At 42.2% G+C, this 24,113-nt stretch overlaps 1 long non-coding RNA gene across 3 annotated transcripts in view; it reads right to left on the bottom strand.

The window, feature by feature from the left end:
• The window catches only part of LOC137205420 (uncharacterized), a 429,493-nt gene that overhangs the window by 286,631 nt on the left and 118,749 nt on the right, over positions 1-24,113 (bottom strand). For all 3 annotated transcript variants that reach the window (XR_010934128.1, XR_010934129.1, XR_010934127.1), the window contains exon 5: positions 3,690-3,781. This is a non-coding gene — a long non-coding RNA (uncharacterized lncRNA). The remainder of the gene's footprint in view (positions 1-3,689; positions 3,782-24,113) is intronic.

The following is a 24,113-nucleotide window of genomic DNA, read 5'->3' as shown; positions in this document are numbered from 1 at the left end:
TTCCTCACCAGTGACCTGTGTGGGCAATTCACCCTTAAGGAACACGGGCCTCCAGAAGCAAAGCTCATCACCGCCAGGGAAGGTGAATGTCAAGCCCTCTTGCATCCACCTAGCCATCCCCAGGTCAGTGGGGGAGCCGGCCGGAGAGCAAGGAGATGAAAGCAGGCTCCTGGAGGGCTAAGTGGGAACACGTGCTGGAGACGTTTCTCTGAAAATCTAATCCAGGGTGTGCAGGAGGCTCAGCACCTCCTGGACCAGGAGGCAGTAATGAGATAACGCGTGAAATGATTTAGCGGCCCCTATCACCTCCTCGTGGGGCTCAGCAATGCCACCATTAGCACTTCTGACACTTAAGACACCCCAGGAGGAGACAGTTATTGTCACCCCAGAGTGAGGAAGGAACCTGGATGCAGGTCCTGAAATAGGAAAGTCCAGAAACGAATACAGAATGGCAGACAGGGTGTGGTGGGCAAATGCTGCTGATGCCCTCTCAGTGCTCAGGACAAGGCCCAAAGGGCTAAGGTGGCAACTCAGGCACTAACCCATTCTGTGGTTCTCTGGGCTCTCTCAGGGCAGGCTGCTAGCCAAACGTTGGCCTGGCCTCTCCAGCACCCACCTCCATAAGGCCAGCAGTGGATGTTAAGTGACACCGTGCTGATGGAGAGGTGGGCAAGTCCTAGGGCTACCAATCAAGCTATGTATTCTCACGTTCAACAGATGCATATTAAACACCAAGGTCCCAGTTAGCTTCTTAAAAAGATCATCTCAACATGCAAACAACCCGAGTGCCCATCAACACATGATTGGTTTAAGAAGATGTGGTATATATACATACATACATATATATATATATATATATATATATATATACACACACACACACACACAGTGGAATATCAGTCATAAAAAAGAATGAAATATTGCCATTTGCAGCAACATGGATGGATCTACAGATTACCATACTAAGTGAAGGAAGTCACACAGAGAAAGACAAATATTATATGATATCACTTATATGTGGAATCTTTAAAAATGATACAAATGAATATATATACAAAACAGAAACAGACTCACATACATAGAAAACAAACTTATGGCTACCAAAAGAGAAAGGGAGGGTGGGAGGGATAAATTAGGAGTAGGGATTAACAGATTAAAAGCTATCATACATAAAATAGATAAGCAGAAAGGACCTACTGTAGAGCACAGGGAAATATATTCAATATCTCATAATAACCTATAATGGAAAATAATCTGAAAAAATATATATACATGTAACTGAATCACTTGGCTGTATGCCAGAAACTAACACAGTATTGTAAATCAACTATGTTTCAATTAAAAAAAGATAATCTTCCCCCCAACTAATTGTGTTTTAACCAGTTTTGGAATCCTGAATCTGTGTTCTCTCTGCTCCTTTCTCCCTCCCTTGCTCTCTATCTATTCTCTGGCTTGCTGAGTGTTCCTTATATGAACAAAGTTCTGTGGAGGCACAGAGCACAGAGGAACTAAATCCTGTAGAGCTGTTGGCCAAGCCTTCAGGACTGTGACATAAGAGCCGGAACTGAAAGGTTGGGTGAGAATTTGTCATGTAGAAAATGACAGGAATATCCCACACAGAGGACATAACAGTCATAGAGCAACAGAGCTGAGAGAAGGGTTAGCAAGGTTGAATCCAACCTTAGAGAGTTCACAGGCTGCCCCAGGCCTGCTCAGAGACTGGACCTACACTGAAGGTCTCCTAGCGTCTGTGGATTTCTTTGGGCACATGGCACAGTTGGAATGTGTTTGGTCTCTTCTATAATTTCACTTGCACACCTCTGATTTCACATTTCTTTTTTTCTAGACAAGCACAAAAATAATCCCTGAATTTGACATGCCCAGAGCTTCCTAACATCCTCAGGTCTGCGAGCTATTCTTACAAACGGCATAAGTGACTTCAACATTCCCTACCAACGCAGCTGTAGCACTTTTAATGTTTACAATCCTGCATCACCCTGGGCCTGAGATGCTCTTCCAATTAAACCCTGGTTACACTTCTCTTTCCAAGTGCGAAAGAATCCAATTAAAGTTAATGAAAGTAATCAGTCTGCACGTCTCAGGGTGTTCTGCCCCATTTGTGAATCCAGGTAATAACACCCACTGACCTCGTGGAGGGAGAGGAGGCACCATCTTTGTCTGCAAATGAGCCAGACCTGAGCCAGCCAGGGAACCCTGGAATTTAGGAGGTCGCCCTCTTTGGGCTGCCCCACGGAGCTCAGGATCCCATTAAGCATTAACTGTAGGAATCTGTCCTTTAAGGAGCTTCAGACTCATTTGGCTGGCATATGGCTGGGGCTAGCAGCGCCTCCCACAAGCCCGAATTCCTGGGACACCCTACACTTATTTTCAAGAAGCCATTCATTGCATTACTCTTGATTTTCTATCTGGCTTCCGAGAAGCAGCTCCCAAAGAATAACACAGTTAGAGCACCAAAAACCTGTGAGATGAAATCAGCTCAAGTCCTCTCTCTGAGCTTGCATGACCCTTCTCCAGCCCCTGGTGCTAACTCTCAGAGCACCAGAGGGACCTGCTGGGTATCAGCTGAGAGGGTCAGCCTGGGACCCTTCAGGAAGCATCAACGGGACGCACGTCCTCATGCCAGAGAAGCTGTGAGAACACCCCTCAGACGCCAGAGACTTATCAGGAGCGTTACTTGTCACCATTCATTCTGGAAGGGCCTGTCCTCCCGGGGCACTCCTTCTGCCCAAGTGCAGCTGAAGAACCACACGTCCACCTCAGCTGCATCTACTCCTCACTGTTCTGTGTTTGTTTTGAAGGCTGACTCACTCGACAGTCATTTCTTGGCATAATCTTGAAGTTTTGACCTCAAAGTTATGGTCTCATGCTTTCTGTTTCCTCAGATCACTGTCTTTAGATGTGAGAATCTGACCCTGGCCCCATCTGATACCAACGAAGGAGCCTGTCCCTGTTCTCGGGGAGCTCGGCTCCGGCTGGGGAAACAAAGCTGACGCTTGTGAGCAGTTGGAAAACCGAACAAGGCAGTAAATAATTAAGTGCTACTCAATCACATAATTGATTAATTATAACTAATTGCTACTTAAATGAACTGTGCTAGCCCACATTGATCTTCCTCGGCTCTGGCCTCATATAGTGGCCATGGTCTGAACTGCTTACTTGGGCATTTGCACGTTGTCCAGAACATTCATCCCATCCTCTCATGGATGAGTCTCCTCTCTCATGACTGGTAGTGTCCTCAAGGGCAGGACCAGGTCTTTTCAGTTTCTTCCTCCTCTGTCTCCCACAGCAGAATCAGCCCATTCAAAGCATAAGGCTCTTTGCTTAATAAACACTTGGTGATTAATGTCAAAAATGTGGACCAGTGTTCATATATCCAATGTGCCCCAGCTTCATGCAACGATGAGTACAAACTAGGGTCACACAACCATAATCAACTTTGCTTCATTAACTTAGCCCCCTAAGCATGTCCTTGGCAATGTCCCATCTTACGTTCCTCTACTCTGTCTTGTGAAGCCACCAGGATAGTGGTTCTGTCATTGGCCACACTGTCCTGCTAGGATCCATCCCGCAGCCACCACTCCGATGGCTCACACAAGACCCTTCTTTCCCCTGTGTGTTGTTTGACGGATGATGCAAGGGAAGGGCAAGCCAGGGCGTTGCCCACCTACCTCCTTCCGCCTGTGCTTCTTTAGGGCTCGAGGTCCCCTGCTAGGCTCTGAGCAGCTTGAAGAATCTCTATTCATCACTGGGTCCCCGTTACCTGGAAGTGACACAGCAACAGTCAGCTAGGGCTGTCAGAACAAAATACCACAGACCGGGGAGCTTACACAACAGAAGTTTATTTTTTCACAGTTCTGGAGGCTGGAAGTCCAAGATCAAGGTGTTTGACTTGGTTTGATTTCATTCTGAGGCCTCTCTCCTTGGCTTGTAGGTGGCCATCTTCCTGCTGTGTCTTCACGTGCTTCTCCCTTTGTGTGTGTCTCTGTCCTAATCTCCTCTTCTTATAAGGACCCCGGTTAGATTGGCTTAAAGTCCACCATATGACCTCATTTCACCTTAATTACCTCTTTAAAGGCCCTGTCTCCAAATACAGTCGGATTCCGAGCTACAGGGGTTGAAGATGTCAACCTATGAGTTGTATGGAGGACACAATTCAGCCCGAAACAACCACTAATAGCCTAAGTGCTTAATAAATGTTTTGGGCTTGGTGGAAAAGAGAGAGATGACAGATGGACAGATGGATGGATAGAAAACAGAAAGGCTGCTGAAAAGATAGATATTTGGCCCTGAGCAAAAGGTGGGATTAACAGGTCAGGAGATTCTTTCCTAGTCCTGGGCCCTTCCTACTCCACCACATCCTTCCCTTTCTCACAGGAAGAGATGGGCTTTCCAAGACGGGAATTCCTCTGTTTCCTCCCCAGCCACAGGACAGTGACTCCACGTTGTCCCCACGTAAATGCATGGAGTGAGGGCTGCTGTCCCCACACACACCCATGGGTAGCCATCTGGCTCTCTTCTGAGGGTAGAGCAGAGGACACAGCTCAGGCTGTGGCTTCCTAAGCAATGCCAGAAATGCTAACTCAACACTGAAATGAAGACTTTTTGTAAATAACCAACATCTGAAAGGGAGACAAAATCCCAGAATTGGGGCCTTTTTCTTTCCATGTTCAGCGAAATCGTTACTGCTGTTGAACAGGAGCTGTGCTCCCAGCGCGGGCGCAGTCCAATAATTACGGTGGGGCCAGGAGTGCTCAGGGTCAGGAAAACAAAGAGGAGGAAATTGCCTGCACAGATTGGCTCAAATATCAGGTTCAACGAAGAAGAAAACACAATTTGCTCATTTGGAAAATGACTCTGATGACATGAAGGCCCTACAAGTTGTTGGAATTCAGTGAGAAACAGGGCAACAGCATGGGGAACCCCGCCCCCGCCTCCCCAGGAGAAGAGACAGCACCCTGCTTTTAGACCAGAGAACAATTCTGTGGGCCGAGCAAGTGGACAGCGGAAGAGACCCTCTGTCGCATTTATGAGTTTAGGTCTTCAGGTCCACAGATCAGCAGGGCTCCAAGGAGCTCTGAGTCCTTGTCTTGGGACAGTGTCTTTGAAGGTGTCCTTGGCTCGAGCTCCAAGACAGGCAGCATTGCCCAGGCACCTCCAGGAAACAGACCCCCCCCACCTTTATTTTCTTTTTATTTTTATTGGAGTATAGTTAAGTTACAATGTTGTATTCGTTTCAGGTGTACAGCAAAGTGAATCAGTTATACATATACATATACCCACTCTTTTTTTTTTTTTTTTAGATTCTTTCCCATATAGGCCATTACAGAGTATTGAGTAGAGTTCCCTGCACTGAAACAGGCTCCTTTGAAGGAAAGCTTTGGGGTGTCACCAATGGGATCCTCATCACTCAGCTGGGACATTGGTGTGAGCTCATGCTGCATCTGCATCCATCAACCATTCTAGGACCCTCTGGCAAGTTCCTTTCTCTTCATTTCTTCCTCTGCACAGTGTGACATTTAAACCTGTGCTGACCCAGTACAGAGGAGCCAGAGAGAGGCTGTGAACGGTCATCATGCTAGGTGTCTTCTGGGTCAGGGTGTCACCCACCTAATTTGCCCAGGACAGTCCAGGTTTACACCTCTGGTCCCAGCATAATCATTAACATCCAAAGTGTCCCAGTTTGAATACTAAATTAAACAGGTATCCCAATTCTCTGGAATTTTACAGGACCAGATCCCCACTCTTCCATGCCTTTCAGCCATGACTCTCCTGATGGGCCCAAGCTCCACCTGGAAAAGACACCCCGGATCAGAGGCCTTTACACAGTGCAAGCAGGTCCTCCCTTTGGGAATTAGGAATAGAGGAGCCAAGGAGAAGATCACCGTGGGTGTGGGACATCACTCAGCCCAAGGTTGCTGTGCAGTCAGTCACGCATACCGAGCACATACGCCATTGTCTCCATGGTCTGGGGGTCCACCGGCCTCCCAGCACCCCCCCACACCGCCCCTCAAGGTAGAGCCTAGCCAGCTTCCTGGAGATGAGCCCCTCCCCCTCTCTCCTCAGCCTCCCCAGGACCTTGGCAATTAAGCCTCATCCTCAAATGCAATCCAGACATGTCTCTACCTTTAGATCCTGCCTGCTGAGGCTTAACAGATCTACCCTCAGATACAGAAACAAAGAGTTATTTCCAAAGTACAATTGGGGTTCTTGTCACCACCAGGGGCTAGCGACGAGCAGGGAATAGGAGATGGTTTTGTGAGGGAAGTGATCTAAGTTGGAACTTAAAGGATAGGGAGGCTTTAGATGAGTGGGAGGGGCAGGAAGAAGGCCCAGGGACGTGAAGGCACTGATGTAGGGAAGAGTGAGGAACTGGCCATCAGCAACCAGCAGCAGAGGGCATGGGGACGGGGATCCGAGGTCAGGCCCTGACCACGTCCCTGAGAAGCCCGGGCCACCTCACAGCCGCTCTCCAGTTCCCACAGACCCTGCCATCTGTGCCGTTCCACTTAATGACACTGTCTGGCATTTGATTGACTCTTAAACATAATGCTGCTATTGTGGACAAAGTTCAGTGTCGTTAATTAAGTCATTGAAAATCAAAATAAAACGCACAGACTGAACTGTTCACAATCATCCAGTGAAACAGAATGACTTTGTAATCTGTAAAAAAAAAAACAATGGGACATCCTCAGTCTCCTCCCAGGAGTTTCTGACCAGGCTGGGCAATTAATGGGTGAGTGGGCTCCGCAGAGCCCAGGGAGGCCCATATCTGCTCCTGGCATCCTTCACTCATGGACGTGACCTCACGGTTTCTGCTGCTTTCCTTTGTGCAGGAACTGTGTGTTTCAGCCTTTAAGATTCCAATTTTTATTCTAATTCACGTTTTGTTTGTGAAAGGGTGTTCAGCAGCATAAAGATGAAGTTAGCTAAAGACAGTGTTTCCCTTTGCCCACCTGGAGAAGGCACTAAAATGTGCATAATACCTACCACTTTAGAAATAGGAAGAAAACAGAAAGGATTCTTTTAATCCCAACAACTATTTAAAAGATAAATACAAGTGGAATTATACCAACTAACCGTATTACCAGCAGTCAGTTGCTGGAGAATAAACATTCTTATTTCCAGGGTGTTCTACTATATTCAAAGACATGGAGAATGGCACCAGAAGAATTTATCACTGACTTTTGCTAAATTAGATATTCCCGAGGTCTGCCTATATGGATGCCAACATTTTTAGCACTTCAAGGTCCTTGCAAGAAAAAGTCTCTATAAAAATTCAGGACGGTATTGTTATCATCAACACTTTAAAATTGACTGTGATTGTTACAGCAGTTTTAAAATCAAAGAGACCTAAAAAGAAGGGGGAAATTATATGTGTACTCTGTATTTGAATTTTTATACATGAGATTTAAAACATAATATCGTGATGTTTATTTCAGATAAATTTGTTTTCACCAAAGACTTTTTTCTGAGCCAAAGTCGATGCAAAGTTTATCGAAGACCTCGCCAAAAAAAGAGTTTATTGAAGACCCATCAGCGAGGTAACATCCATCAATAACCTGCCATTAACCACCGTGTCATGTTTGACAGTTCAGCTCTCAACCTGTTTAGCTGTGCTTTCCATTTTGGCTGCTGTCCTAATTAATGACTAATCTATAAAACGGGGATAATAAAACATACCTCATACATGCCACATACATAATTATAAGGAGTGAATCATGTTGCACATGGTACCTGGCACAGTAGATGCTTGGTAAGTGTTTGAATTTTATGTTTCTTTTTACTTTTCCCTGGCATTTTGTTAATGCTTATGATCTTTACTCTCGGGTTTCCAAGGCTATTTAGAAATAAATAATAACAAAATCGGAAGATCTTTTTATATGATAAAATCTCCTGTTGGGGCTCTATCCCAAAAACCACTCAAAGGAATCAGAAGCCTTGGGTATCGGTTTGAGGCTTTTTGGCTGGGGCTCCCACCCATCAGAGACTTGAGACCAAACTTTCATGGTCACCATGGTCCAGCTCTATCCCAGCGGATAACCAGATTAAAAACCTAGAAATGGACTGAATCGCAAACATATTTATACTATTTTACTAGAAATGTACTTGTACTCGTGCATCATTTTTGCTTCCTTCCCTACTTTGGGTTCTCAATCTTCCGCTTTAGGAAAATTCTCAAAATTACGATGGATGCCTGCAGCCTCCCCCCAGTAGCAGATCTGGGCTTCCTGGTCATCTGTTCCCTAATCTTTCTCTCCCCTTCCTCCTCCAGTGACCCATCATCTGTACTTTTCTCTCTACTAACTCTGTTTACTAAAACTATGCAACCTCCAGAATTCAGAAACAGTGAATTCCTTAGGTTAAGGGCTATGGCTGGCATTGAAATAGTCTATAGGTGCTGTCAATAGCTGGTTCTCAACTAATCATCTTTGTATGGAACTGATCTTTTTTGTTACTGCAATGCTGTCAGCAGACAGTAACAATGCTGAGATTTGGGGTCTAGACATTATGTTGGTGCCTGCAGTCAAGCTTACTTTCTGAAAGATGAGGCTTATCCAGACCATCTCAGCTCCAGCCACAGCTGGCCCTTCCACAGTGCCATATGCAGACGTGAGCCTGGCACAGGGGATACGGAGCTTCAGCCAATGACCCAACCCTCCAATAGTCAAGGACAGCTGTTAACAGGGGCATAAAGAAATTTGTAAACCTGCTATAAAGCTTAAATAAGAGTTTAAACCTTGTTCATGTCTGAACTTTTTTTCCTCCCAAATTTTATTGTATTTATACTCACCATATATATTTGTGTATACATATATACATGCCAACTGATATTACCTAACACTTTATAGACACATGGAATCAGCTTGTATATAATTTTATTTACATAACATTAAATATAAAGCCCAGATATGGCCTTAGAACGACATGCAATGAAACATACCACTCTGCAGCCATATCCATGAAAGCCCCATTCAGCAGGACACAAGGGAATTTGAATCATCAGTTAACGTTCTGATCTGTGGGTAATTCCTAACCACCATTTAAGTTTAACCAACCCCATAACTTCTGCAACTTTCTTGGGCTGAGGACCCACAATGCATAAAAATAAAGTAACTCATCCTGGTTTTTCTCCTCTAGGGCATCTTTTTGTGAGGAGACATTATACGCTCAGACCCATGAAAAGTACTAGAATTAGATTTCTGTGATCATTTTATGGGTTGAGGCAACAGATGCATCCTGAGAGGCCAAACTTTCTCCTGGCAGAAACTTGAGCTCTGTGTTCACCACATCGGGTTCTTGTCTTCAACCTCTTCCATCTCTCATGCTGTAATTTCTCTCTGCCTGCCCACCAGGCATGAATACGAAATTCTCTGTATGCCGGGGGCACTGGCCCCAGAGTGTACCTTCCTGTTACAAACCAGACCTCCCAATAAAGAAGAAACCACAAATCTCAGACACCTCACCACACAATACTTCCCTTTGATTTTCAACTCTAAGTTGTGGTTATTATACAAAGGCAACATGTGACTTACTGTGTCTCACTGTGATGAAATGTCAGACCAGGGGAACCAAATACCTCAATTAAGTTTTTGTGAGCACAAACATGACGCCTAGGAGTGCCTTCGGAGATCACCCGGACAACCCCCTCATTTGACATAGGAGGACACGAAAGCATGAGTTTTTAAGAGACCTTTACGCTTCAGTCCTTCTCTCCGGACACCTCCCCAGGAGGTGTCCACACCCGCCCCACCGCCAGTCACCCACGTAGTCGACAACGTGCTCAAAGCTCTAATGCTCCAAAGTGATCTTTCAACATGGAGTCTGTTTCCTGCTTTGCCCAACTTACTTCCCACCTCCCTTGATGAGCAGACATATATTAGTGCTAACTCTTTTACAAATTGAATGCCTCTGTTAGATCCTTCAAAAGAGGTTCTGGTAAAATAACCACGAGTAACCCTCTATATTGAGCATCACTCCGCATTTTACAAAACACTTTTACAAAACACTTGTAAATAAACAAAAGGTTTCTTTGTTTAGGGAGAGAGGAATGGAGAAGTCAGAGAGTGTTGAATAACAGAAGGGCCCATCAGAAAAAGAGATTCAAAAACATGGATGGGGCTCAGTGAAACATATTTTTCCTTTTCGGAGCTGGGAGCTGAAAGCCAACTTCCCCATCATGATCTCTCATTTGAGGGGCTCAAGCCTGAGAATCTGTCTGAAATAGAAATCAACTGATCTCTGGGTGAGGTACTGACATCAGACCCATCAGAATACCCAGCGCTGGAGTCTGCAAACCAAGTTCCCGAGAACCCTGAAACGCTCCCAGGGGGGTCTGAGCGAGGCAGGGTGTGTGTTTAGGCAAAAAGTGCAGATTCTGATCACAGAGGCTGGAATCCAAGGAGAGGCCAGAAACCGGTTCCAGAAGCCAGTTCCAGCCTCTTCTGACCCAGATGGACTGATTGTTCCCTCAGGGCTGGTTGGAGCTCATGTATATAAAGTCAAGGCATTATTTGTCATTGATGATGAAAGCATATTTATAATGTCAGGAGAATTTATGACACATAAAATTCCACTATCAAATCATATCAAGTTTACATTTCTCCATAATCCCTGGTCCTTCTTACCCACATACACACACATTTTTTTGCAGCCATAAGAGGAGGTTACTTAAAACTGTGTATCCTTTTTTTATGGTATTATTATCTGTTTTGTATTTTTTCCAAGTTTCTACAGTTTCCATGTCATAATGGTCTTGGTTTGTATAATCATAATTTAAGAGAAGGCAAAGTTCAGATTATCCCTAAATTTGTAAATAAAGAGAATTTCTGGGAATAAAACTAAGTCAGTTTGCCAGAGAAGAGCTAAGCCAGCCACGGAAGGAAGTCAGGATCCAATCTGTTAGGTGGAGGCTGAGATGCTACAGGTCACTGACATGACTGGGTGTAGCCTCAGGGAGCCAGGGCTATGAAATGACTGCTCAAAGATCAGGATGTGTGTCCAGCAGTGCCTGGGAGGGAGGCCCAGCACCTGGGGCTTGGACATCTAGCCACCAGGGATGTGTCCTCCTCTGTGAGCTGAAAATGGCTCATCAGACTCCACCAGGGCCCAGATTAAGCCTCCCCCTTGGCTCTAATTCCTTGGTCACACAGAAGTTTGGGGTCATATCCTTCCAGAAATGCTATCCAGAGATGGAAATGCCCTGAGTGATGAGCCAAAGCATTCTAGTCACCATCTAGGCGTTTCCACTGTAAATGCATGATCTGGTCTCCACTTACACAACAGGCTCACATAGTTCATGTCTTCACCTCTGAGGACCTGGCCACCTGGCTCAGGTTTCTGGACATACATTACTGAAAACCAGTGACCACATAAGGTTGCATGATCCCAATAAGGCCCTAGCCAAGGGCGAGTTGGCATCCTTCCAGGGTTTGGCCTTCTCTCTCTACCAGTTGGACCACACCATGGAGTAACTTAACCAGAATATGATTTCTGTTCCCTGGGGCTGGTTATCTTGCTTGTTCATAGCTTTATGCTCGTCTAGAGAAGATTGACATAAACACCCTTGTGCCTTTGGCTTTTGTCTTTAAGGGATTGTGAGGATGGCTGAAGATTATATTCCCCACCTTGGGGGCTTTTTGCCCACAGGGCTGAAAAATTCCAGAATGGTGATTTAGAGTGCCACAGGAATCCAAGAGTGAGAGCAGAGAGGTTTCATTTTCAGGTCAGGGACTCAAACTTTGAGTTCCATGGGCAGTGCCTATGGTATCATGTCATGCAGAACGTCATCCAGCTGAACCCCTGTGTCCTGTCCTCCTGTCCTCAGACATGCCTGGCCCTAGCTCATAAGAAAGCTTGAATTGCTATAGACACAAACTATGGCAATGTCCCTTCATCTTCAAATCTCTATTCCCTATTAAATTTAAACATGAATTATGTATTTGCCTTCCCTCCAGATAACATTGTCTTCTGCAATATGAAATTAGATGGAGGTAACAGGAATGATTGCTGAGTTGTTTGAATTTTAACCATGAGACTGAAAAAAGAAATCGTAACTCAACTAACTCTTCATTAAAAGTACTATATTTCATCCAAGATAGAACATACCAGAATACAGGTTCTTGGACACGTTTTGTTTGTTGGGTTTTTTAAATTAATTAATTTATTTATTTATTTTTGGCTGCTTTGCGTCTCCATTGCTGCACGCGGGTTTTTCTCTAGTTGCGGTGAGCGGGGGTTACTCTTCTTTGCGGTGCGCGGGCTTCTCACTGCAGTGGCTTCTCTTGTTGCGGAGCACGGGTTCTAGGCACGTGGGCTTCAGTAGTTGTGGCATATGGGCTTAGTTGCTCCGCGGCATGTGGGATCTTCCTGGAGCAGGGCTCGAACGCGTGTCCCCTGCATTGGCAGGCAGATTCTTAATCACTGCGCCACCAAGAAAGTCCTTGGGCACGTTTTTTATGGTGCTCGTAAGAATTCAAATTTCCCCATGTATATGTCACCTTTTAATAATATTAAAACTAATATGGCTGATTGTCCCAAGGAAAAAGCCATTCTTTTATATATCAGAGGCCAGCAGCCCATGACCAGCATGTCAAAGGTGACTTGCATGGGGATTCGGAGAGAAGCCAGAGAACACAGAATGCCTCGGTTTTCCTGACTTGACTCTCAGCATTACTAAGACTTTGGCTCGCTTATTGCTCTGGCTCTTTCTTCTCCTGGCTAACTCACAGAAGAAGCTGCAATCACTGAGGAGCAACTCTCTGTCCAAGACTCCTGGCCCAAGGGAGGTTTGGGGCGGCAAGTGCCTCCAGTGTAACGTGGCCACAATGGACCATCATCTCCACAATCCCCTCCACACACACACACAACACAGCACACACACACTTATGCTAAACACACACAACTCCTCTGAGCCAACGAATGGCCTCACTAACCTCCCAGCTGCTTAAGCCAAAACCTGGATAATTCTCAAATCTCCCCTCCTCTGTTCCCCAATAGCCATGAACTGAAAGCACTATCTGTACTAATCCCTGAATACCTTATTCTCTACCCCATGATTAGAGTTCTCGTATCTCTCATCTGAACTATAGTATCAGGAGATGCTATCATTAAAGAGATTCCACAACACCTTAAAAATTCAAGCCATTGATCAGTCACCAGGTGTACCGTGAGGGGCATCACAGAAACACCCCTGACCTCGAGCCGTTCGCGGCCTTAGACATGTGCTGCCTGACCATGAGGAAATGAGGGAGGGAAGCAGTGTCATGATAAAGTGACAACCAAATATAATGACCACCAGATGAGTTCCCTGGAGGGGAAAAGACTGATGGGGTAGGAGTTATCAGGAAGGCTTCCTGAAGGAAGTAGGAACTTGAGGTAAGCCACCAAAAGCAGAACTTGAATCTGTGAAGTCGAGGGAACAGTGGAGCAAAGTCTTGAGAGCCAGGTAGGCCACACAGAAAGAGAGGAGAGGAGACCTCATGTCAGGAGCGGTAAGAAACAAAAAAAAAAGCAGGATGAGTCAAAATAAGGAGGTAGGTGCTTCTGAGCATGGGTTGGCAGTTACAGAGACCAGGGAGGATGAAGCAGGGAGGCCGAAGTGCCAGGAGAAAGAGGTGAATGAGTGTGGGCTCTCCTCCTTGCTGAGCTCCGAAAGGCAAAGTGGGTGAGTAGCCAGTAAAACGAGGCCTGGAACCAAAACTATTGCCTCTTTCTAGAGCCACCTCTTTGGCTGAGGCCCCAGTGTCTTATTCTGTCTGCTGTCAGCCTGCCCGATCTACCAGGGTCACCACTGGGGACATGCAGCTCTTTTCCCAACAAGTGGCCAATTTCTCCCAGGATCCAGAAAAGTATCCACTTAGACTCTAAGATCTATAAACTCCAGGGTCAATGGCACCACACTGGACACGTGTAGGTTAACAGCGGGGAGTTCAGGAAGGAACTTCCAGTGGAAAAGCTCTTTATTCACTGAGGAGAGAAATGCTGCCTCACGCTGCCCAGGGAAGCACAGACCTGAGCTGCACATCCCTTTGGGCTTGGAAACCAAATACATAGGCCCAGGACATTCAAGTTAGCAGAGGGAAATTAAGAATTCACTTCCTGGGGCCTGGAGAGAGTGAACCAATAATAGAGGCCAGGCTTATTTTTCCAAAGCAGATTCTTCCAACCCACTGGGGAGATAAGCCACGGAAGCACTGATGGCCTCCAGGGTCATGTGTGCACCTCCAAGCTGGAAAACAAGCAGTCAGAGGCAGCTAGGACAAGAGGCTGAAATCAGACAAGAGAAGGGTGGAACCGGAGAGCTCAGGCTGGGAATCCAGGCTTCATGACTATGCCAACAGCCTTTGTATGAGTAGAAAGAACCATGGCTGGCATATCTAGGGATATGTGTATTTTCATTCCTGCTCTGCTACTTGCTACTGTGGTATTCAAGGAAGTTGCTTACCCAGCGAGGCTTACCCAGCAAAACACAGGTTATCAGACCTCCCGTCCCCACCACTACCACCACAGAGGGTTTGCTAAAGGGATGACTGAACCAACAACCAAGGAAGCAGTTTGTCACTGTGTGGTCCTATGCTCAAATGAAGGTATGTTATCATCACAATGTGCTCCCCATGGCCCCAGGCCACAGAAGAGGGAATAGGATCACGCAGAGTCTGGCACTGCCCTCAAGAAGTTCATAATCAGACTTGGAAGAGAGGCATACCACCCAAGGACAATCGTTAGACTGGTTAAAAGCTCCTATCCAGACTGCTATGTGCTGCAGAAAAATGGTGGTAGATATAAGCAGAAAAGATATCCCAGGGAAGTTTGAACATGAGCTGGACCACAAAGGATACAGTCAAATCTGGAAAGATGGAAAAGTGAGAATAGAAAAGAAAAAGAAAGCTGCAAACATCAGAAATGTAGGCCAAAGGTCCAGTTTTAGAGCTCATTCATGGCTAATGTACAGGCAAGCACCGGGGGCTGCAACCCTTTTCACTTATTTATTTTACTTTATGAGCAAAGCCAAGAAATCTGAGAACTTTAAGGAAGGGGAAAAAAAAGAAGAAAATTAAGATTACCCACGGTTTCCTAATACTCGGGATAACCAGTGTTATTTTATTATGTGTCCTTAAAGTCTTTTTCAAATTTTCTTCTGCAAGATCATTTTTAAATGCTTGAATATATTTTATTACATAAATGTAAAATGGTTAACTCATGCCCCTGTTGATGAGTCTTTAAGACATTTCCAAATAATATAAACGATATTTCAAAGTTTGTGATTGGGAATGTGGAATTCTCAAGTAAGGGTGTCTGGGTTCAAATTCTGTCTCCATCATTTATTATCTGAGTTACCTTGGGTGAATTTAGCTCTCTAACTCAGTTTCCTATTCTTGTAAATTGGGATAAAAACAGAACCTAACACTCAGAGTTTTAAAAAAAATTGTGGTAATATTCACATAATGGAAGACAACTCAGCTATAAAAAGGAAGGAATTATAGATACATGGATGGATCTCAAAATAATCATGCTGAATGAAAGAAGCCAGAACAAAAAAGAGGGTACCTAGGGTATGGTTCCACTTGTATAAAATTCTAGGAAATGCAATCTATATTGACTGAGAGCAGCTCAGAGGATGCCTGGGATAGGGTAGGACATGGAGGGGCAGCAGGAAACTGTGGAGGGTGATGGGTACATTCATTATTTTGACGGCTGTGGTAGTTTCATGAGTATATACATATGTCAAATGTTATCAAATCACGCACTTTAAATAGAGTAGTCCTTGCCTAAGCTATGCACAGTGTGCTGTGTGCAGTTTTCTGTGTTAATTATGCCTCAATAAAGTTGTAAACAAAACTCTTTTTTCTAATTTGTGCTAAAATAAGCTACCACCAGGAATGTATGGGCATGGCTTTTGTCTTCTCCCTTCTGAACACTGGGTATTCCTTTATTTTAAACAGTTTTGCCAAACTGATCAACAAAAATAAAGGTATCTCATTATCATTTTAAATTGTGTCTGTGATTACAAATAAAGTATAAAATACTTACTGTTTTGTATGTATTTGCATTTCTTTTCTATGAATTATATGTTGATATGTTTCGCTCATTTTTGCTGGTGTGTTTATCCTTTTCCTTATTTATTTCTTATTGTGATTATGCAAGTATGTCTTTCCAGACTTTTCCCATCCAAATACATATACTTTTTTAAAACAAAAATCGGATCATACTTTATATCCTATTCTGTAACCCACTTTTTACACTAACGTAACATGAATATCTCTCAATGTCGATAAATGGGCGGCTACATCATAGTTTTAATGGTTAGAGCAGCAATTCTTAATGCTGCTCCTTAAATCATATTTCAGTTTCAGAAAATGGAATGAGGCTCTCCCTCATTTCAAAGGGAGTTGAGAGTAACTTCACAACTCACTTTTTTATTTGTTACAGCCTCATAGAAACTGCAGTAGGTTCTTTGATGAATGACAACCAAGAATTCTCCTCACCCTGAAAGGGAACTTTATGAAACTGACTCTGGCTAACTTCTTTTTTTACAGTTCCCTTAGAACAGTGCTGATAATGAAATTTTCAGCTAGCCGCACTTCACTTGACAAATTATGAAGAGATCAATTTGTTCCCATTAGTCTCTTCATTAATACCCAAGACGAGGTCCACTCTAGTAAATAGTGAACAACCTTTGGCTCAAGTAGAGATGTCTCTTTGTCAAAGTCTTAAGAGAAGCTCTTCCTTAAAGTTCAAAAGGAAATACTTTGATTAAAATAAAAAAACTACTCCTCTTAAATGTCAGGCAAAAAAACTGGTAACGTCCTATGAGAAACACAATTAATTCAAGGCAACACATTGCTATGACATTGGGGTTAAGAATTTAAAAGTGACACAGCTTAAGAATGAAAAGTTATGGTTTACCAGCAATAGTAATCTATCTGCTTTACAAGTTACCTTTGAGTGACACTTAATATCCAGGCCCTGTCATCCAATGGGCTGAAAGAATTATTCAAACTGGGGTCAGTAGAATCTTACTTAAAAATCATCATTCCATTCATTTTTGTATTGTGTTTCAAACAAGTCAACCACATAAATGAGGAAATATTCAGTCTGAAGGTCAGACTGGCTGAGATTTTTGTTTTAAAAGCACTGGTCAGAAACAAAGCATTATTTTTGAAGGGAGAAAACCAGGAATTGGGTTGCAATAACCAGTCCGTGGCAGCCTAGGCATTTCAAAAGGGCTTTCTCCCCCCTGATGATTAGAAAGGCATTGAACACTCAGTAAACACTGGGGCCTTCCCTGGGCCCTACGTAATTCTGGGTGCCAGTAAGCATATCATCAGCTAAGTGGACGAAGAGATAGGCATGTAAACAGCTCACTTTCTGATGAGGCCAATGGGGTTGGGTGTAATCAGAAAGAAGAAAGTTTGCTGTGAGCATAAGAAACCAGTGACTAAGCCTGGCAGGACAGAAGGCTCTCTAAAATAGACAGCACTTCGGCCTGAGGAGAGGAGGAAATACGACTTTCCAAGCCCACCCATCTTACTACCTTTGGGTGCATAAAACCAACGCTGGAAGTAACTATTGCAAGAGATTTTTTTTTTTAACACCTTTATTGGAGTATAATTGCTTTACAACGGTATGTTAGTGTCTGCTTTATGACAAAGTGAATCAGCTATACATATACATATATCCCCATATCTCCTCCCTCTTGTATCTCCCTCCCACCCTCCCTATCCCACCCTTCTGGGTGGACACAAAGCACTGAGCTGATCTCCCTGCGCTACGCAGCTTCTTCCCACTAGCTATCTATTTTACGTTTGGTAGTGTATATATGTCAGTGCCACTCTCTCACTTCGTCCCAGCTTACCCTTCCCCCTCACCATGTCCTCAAGTCCATTCTCTACGTCTGTGTCTTTATTCCTGTCCTGCCCCAAGGTTCATCAGAACCTATTTTTTTTAGATTCCATATATATGTGTTAGCATACGGTATTTATTTTTCTTTTTCTGACTTACTTCACTCTGTATGACAGTCTCTAGGTCCATCCACCTCACTACAAATAACTCAATTTTGTTTCTTTTTATGGCTGAGTAATATTCCATTGTATATATGTGCCACATCTTCTTTATCCATTCATCTGTCAATGGACACTTAGGTTGCTTCCATGTCCTGGCTACCGTAAATAGAGCTTCAATGAACATTGTGGTACATGACTCTTTTTGAAACTCTTCCAAAATATAGAAGAGGGAGAAACACTCCCAAACTCATTCTATGAGGCCACCATCACCCTGATACCAAAAGCAGACAAAGGTGTCACAAAGAAAGAAAACTACAGGCCAATATCACTGATGAACATAGATGCAAAAATCCTCAACAAAATACTAGCAAACAGAATCCAACAGCACATTAAAAGGATCATACACCATAATCAAGTGGGGTTTATCCCAAGAATGCAAGTATTCTTCAATATATTCAAATCAATCAATGTGATAAACCATATTAACAAATTGAAGGAGAAAAACTATATGATCATCTCAATAGATGCAGAGAAAGCTTTCGACAAAATTCAACACCGATTTATGATAAAAACCCTCCAGAAAGTGGGCATAGAGGGAACTTATCTCAACATAACAAAGGCCATACATGACAAACCCACAGCCAACATCATTCTCAATGGTGAAAAACTGGAACCATTTCCTCTAAGATCAGGAACAAGACAAGGTTGTCCACTCTCACCACTATTATTCAACATAGTTTTGGAAGTTTTAGCCACTGCAAGAGGTATTTTAAAATCTCAATGATCCTTAAAATAAATCGAAGTGGGAAAAGTGCATTTCAAGTAGCTAGGCTAACGAGCACTTCTTCCATAAAGGTGATAAAAGCAACTACACCCTAACAGAAAAGCTCTCTGTGGATGTCTCCCCACAATGCAACACTTTATCAAGTTTCATACAAATATTAGATGTTTCCAATAAACTAGAAACTTACAGCTCATCTGAGAGTGAGAGGACTCTTCTGCAGAGCACCAACCGCCTGAGAGAAGAAACCCTGATGAGTGAGGAACCAGGTGCCCTTCAGAGTAGGCAGGTAGGGAAGTGAGTGGGCAGGTAGGGAACACAGCAGCACTCCTGGAGGTCCCCCCCTTGGATGACAAGGACAGGTGCTTCCCAGGAATCAGGGCCATAGGGGTTGAGACTGGAGATGTGAGACCAATATGCTGCAAGGAACTGGCAAGCTGAGTAAGTTTGACCACCCAACATGGGTGCAGTCAGTGGGAAAACCCCTCAACTCCCCACAGCTTGGTCTGAGGTCTGCAAACACAGGGAAGAGTTTGGGACCTAAAAACTTAGAAGTGCAACTTAGGAGAAGGGGGCTTGGTGGTCAATCCCAGATCCTTTTCTGAGATCTGAGTTGGCATGAAAGAGAACAGAACCTATAGGAAAGGGGAGCTGAAATGAAGGGCTGAGGGACAAAGGAAAACCTGGCCAAGCCACAGTGAGGCCACTGCTGCTGAAAAACTGGTCTTAGAGCTTGGGCTGGTTCCCAAGGGCGGGGGGCAGAGGTCCCACTGCAGATATGGTGATGCCTGGGCAGGATCCGATCATTCTGGATGGTCTGCAAGGCCTCCTATCAGAGGCCCTAGGGCTCAAAATATGGGAGACAGGCAGAGAGCTGGCACCTGGGTACTTAGGATAAATGCATTAAAATAATTGCAAGATAATAGATACCTTCCAATGATGACACTAAACAAAGGATAACTGGTATCCCTGAAGTAGAGATATAACAAGTGGTATAAAATAAATGAAAGATATAATAGGAAAAAAAACTTTCCCTTAAATGAAGGAAGAACTAAATCTCCATAATTAAAAGCACATTCCAAGTAGACCATGTTGTAGGAAATTTGAGACAGAATGAACACTACCAAGATCAACCCTGGTAAATTACTGAACATTAAAAAAAAAAATTGAGAGAATTCCTTAGGCATCTGAAAAGAGGAAACAAAAAAAATTTACTTAAAAGGCTGATAAATAAGGCTAGCCTCATGTTTCTTTATAGCAACATTAAAATACAGGGAAAGAAGGGAACAGCATATGCGAGTTTCTGAAGGAAAAAAGTGTGATCCAAAAATTGCAGGCCCAACAAAATGTTGTTCAGGTGTAAAGGTGTCAGGAATAAAGATGCAGACATAGAGAATGGACTTGAGGACATGGGGAGGGGGAAGGGAAAGCTGGGACGAAGTGAGAGAGTGGCATGGACATATATGCACTACCAAATGTGAAATAGATAGCCAGTGGGATGCAGCCACATAGCACAGGGAGATCAGCTCGGTGCTTTGTGACCACCTAGAGGCGTGGGATAGGGAGGGTGGGAGGGAGACACAAGAGGGAGGAGATATGGGGCTGTATGTATATGTATAGTTGATTCACTTTGTTATACAGCAGAAACTAACACACCATTGTAAAGCAATTATACTCAAATAAAGATGTTAAAAAAAAAAAGTGTAAAGGTGTCAGACAGGCATTCACGGATTCACAAGAACTCAGGAAATACAGCACCCAGTAATCCCCTAGGAGAAAAAATTTGATGACAAAATCTAGCCATACAAGAATGAATGAGAAGTTGTGGTGAAAAAAAAAAAAGACCTATAATGAGCACTGAACCCACACATTTAAATGGAAGCTAAACAATTTTATATATACATATACTTATACATACACATGCATACATATGTAACAAATTGGAGAAGTGCTATAAAGGAACTAAATAATATGATGTATGTGGTTAATGGTGGTTATCTCTGAAAGTAAAGGCAGTCAGAGGAGACAGGGAGAAGCAATTTTATTTAATTTTTTCTCCCATACTCTGTTTTTAATTGAGGTATAATTTACATGTAATAAAATGCATAAATTTTAAGTATACAGTTTGACAAATTTTGACAAATGTGTAAACCTACATAATCACTACTCAAATCAAAAAAATATTTAACATCTCCTCCACCCCCAGAAAGTTCCCTCATGCCTCTTTCAGTCAACTCTCCAGACCCCAGAGGCAACCATCGTTCTGATTTCCATCGTCTGTTCTAGAACATTATGTAAGTGGAGTCATATGTGTTTGGTTTCTTTCACTCACATGTTTTTAAGATTCATCCATGGTGTTGCATATATGAGTAGTTTATGTTTTATTGTTGAGAAATATTCCATGGCTATACCATGCTGTGCTTATACTTTCTCCTGTTGATGGATATTTGAGTTGTCTCCAGTTTTTGCCTGTCACAAACAAACACACCCTACACAGTCTTGTACAGTATATTGTCATTCCTCTTGGGTAAAATCCTAGTAATGGATTAGCTGGGATATAATGTAGTTGAATATATAACCCTATAATAAATTGCCTAATAGCTTTCAAAGTGATATATCATTTTACCACCAAGTGCCAGATGTTCTACGTCCTCTCCAATATTGTTAGACTTCTAATTTTAACCATCTAAGTGTGTGTAAGGTGGTGTCTCTTTGTGGTTTTCATGTATGCTTATCCAATTACTGATGATGCTAAGCTTTTTTTTAATGTGTTATTAGCATTTCATACATGTTTCTTTGGGAGGGTCTGTTTAAAAGTGTTTTTGCAGATATTTTCACCAAGCTTGCAGTTTGCCTTTGAACTTTCCAAAGAGTGTCTTCTGAAGAGCAAATGTTTTTCACTTTCATAAAGTCCAATTTATCAATTTTTTCTCTCTTAGGGGTAATGCTTTTTAATGTCCTTTAAACGAATTTTGCTTACTGGTCAAGAAGATATTCTCCAATGTTTTCTTCTAGAAACCCTATCGTTTAACCTTGTATGTTCAAATGTGTACACATCCTGAATAATTTTTTGTGCATAGTATAAATTAGGGTTTAAAGTTTAAGAGTTTTTTTTAATATATAGATATCTAATTGTCCCAACATTGTTTATTAACACTATTTCCCCTCCCCATTAAATTACACTGTCATTATTGTTGAAAATAAATAGACTGTATTTGTGTGGATTTATTTTGAGATTTTCAAATCTGTACCATTGATCCGTCTGTCTACCTTAAAAAAATAATACATGGCTTTGATTACTGTAACTTTATAATAAGTCTTGATATCAGGTATATGTCTTCCAACTTTCTTCTTTTTTTTCATAAAGTTTTGCCTATCCTTAGCATTTCTTTACAATTTTTAGAATAGCTTCTCAATTTCTTAAAAAAAAAAAAAAAACAGGTTGGTGTGATTTTGATTGGGTTTATGTTGAATCTACAGGCCAATTTAGGGAACGTGAACATCTTAATAATACTGAATCTTTCAATGTACTAATATGGCATGTCTCTCCATTTCTTAGGTCTTCCTTAATTTCTGTTTCATAGTTTATAGTAGTCAAAGAGCTAGCACATCTGATGTTAAATTTATTCCCATGTATTTTATGTTTTTAATTTAACTTATATAAATTATATTTTTATTCCATTTCATTTTTCATTGTTTGTTGCTAAAATACACAAGAACAACTAATTTCTGCATACTAAACTTTGATCTGCAGAATTACTAAATTCACTTATTTGTTCTAGTAGGGGGTTTTTCCCCATAGATTTCTTAGGATTTTCAACATATATTATCATGCCATCTAGAAAGAAAGACAGTTTTACTTCTTCCTTTCCAATCTTTCTACTGTTTTCTTACCTTACTGCACTGGCTTGGACCTCTGGCATAATGTAGATTAGAAACGTTGAGGGTAGATATCCTTGCCTTGTTTCTTGGATGAAAGTAAGCATTTAATGTTTCACTATATGATGTCTAATGTTTTGTGTAGGATGTTTGCTGTAGGTTTTTCATAGATTCCCTCTATCATACTGACAAAATTCCCTTTCATTTCTAGTTTGTCAATAGTTCTTATCACGAATGGGTGTTGATTTTCTGCATCTATTGAGGTGATCCTGTGAGGCTCTTTTACTCTGATGACATGGTAACCAACACTGGCAAAGAAACTTTGCATTCTTGGAATAAACCACAATTGGCCGTTTTTACATATTGTTAGATTGGATTCATTGATGATTTTTGTGTCCTTGTATATAAGGATATTGGACTGCAATTTTCTCTTCTTATATTCTTGTCAGGTTGCAGCTCTTTGGATTGTCTTTATTATTTGTTTTTTATTTTGTTGAATTTTGCTTTTATCTCTTTTATGTTCTTTCTTCTTAGTTTGATTTAAATGTGGTCTTCATTTTCTGGCTTCTTTAGATGGAAGCTTAAATAACTGATTTCAAACATTTCTTCATTTCTAATATAAGATTTAAAGGTACAAGTTTTCCTTTAAGAACTGGCTTAGCTATATCTCACACATTTTGTTAGGTTATATTTCCTTGGTGATTTTGTATGAAATATTTGCTTATTTTTCTTGTGATTTCTCCTTCGATTCCTTGGTTATTTACAAGTGCAGTTTGATTTTGAAAAAATAGGGGATTTTCTATATATTTAATTTCAATCCTTTGAAATTTACTGAGTCTTGTTTTATGGTCCAGAACCTGATCTGTCTTAGTGAATATTCTATGTGCACTCAAATAATATGGAGGTATTTTTCTATGACCATCAAATAGGCTAATTTGGATGATGTTGTTCAAGCATCCTATTTCCTTACTGACTTTTTGTCTGTTTGCTCTGTCAATGACTAAGTTATGGATGTTAAAATAATTTATGACTGTTGATTTGTCTATTTCTCTCTTTAGTTTTATCCATTTTGATTCACATATATTTGTTTTCAGTTCAACAGTAGTAACTTGCTTTCTTTACAGTTCTATTGTGGTATAATCAATGTACAATAAGCAGGACATATTTAAAGTGTACAATTTGATAACTTTTGACATAAGTGTATACATGGGAAACCATTACCAAAATCAATCTAATGAACATAGCTATCATCCCAAAAAGTTTCTTCATGTCCTTTTGTAATCCAGGCTTGCCTCATCCTCTCCCCATCTCAAGTTATCTACTGATCTTCTTTCTACCACTATAAATTAGTTTGCATTTTCTAGAATTTGACATACATGAGAACAAGTAGCATGTACCCATTCTGTCTTGATTCTTTCACTCTGGAAAAT

This window comes from Pseudorca crassidens, chromosome 14 (assembly GCF_039906515.1).
Source record: "Pseudorca crassidens isolate mPseCra1 chromosome 14, mPseCra1.hap1, whole genome shotgun sequence".
In the NCBI taxonomy this organism is placed as follows: Eukaryota; Metazoa; Chordata; class Mammalia; order Artiodactyla; family Delphinidae; genus Pseudorca; species Pseudorca crassidens.
Note: the sequence above shows the minus strand (reverse complement) of the source record. Positions and strands in the feature narration are given on the sequence as shown.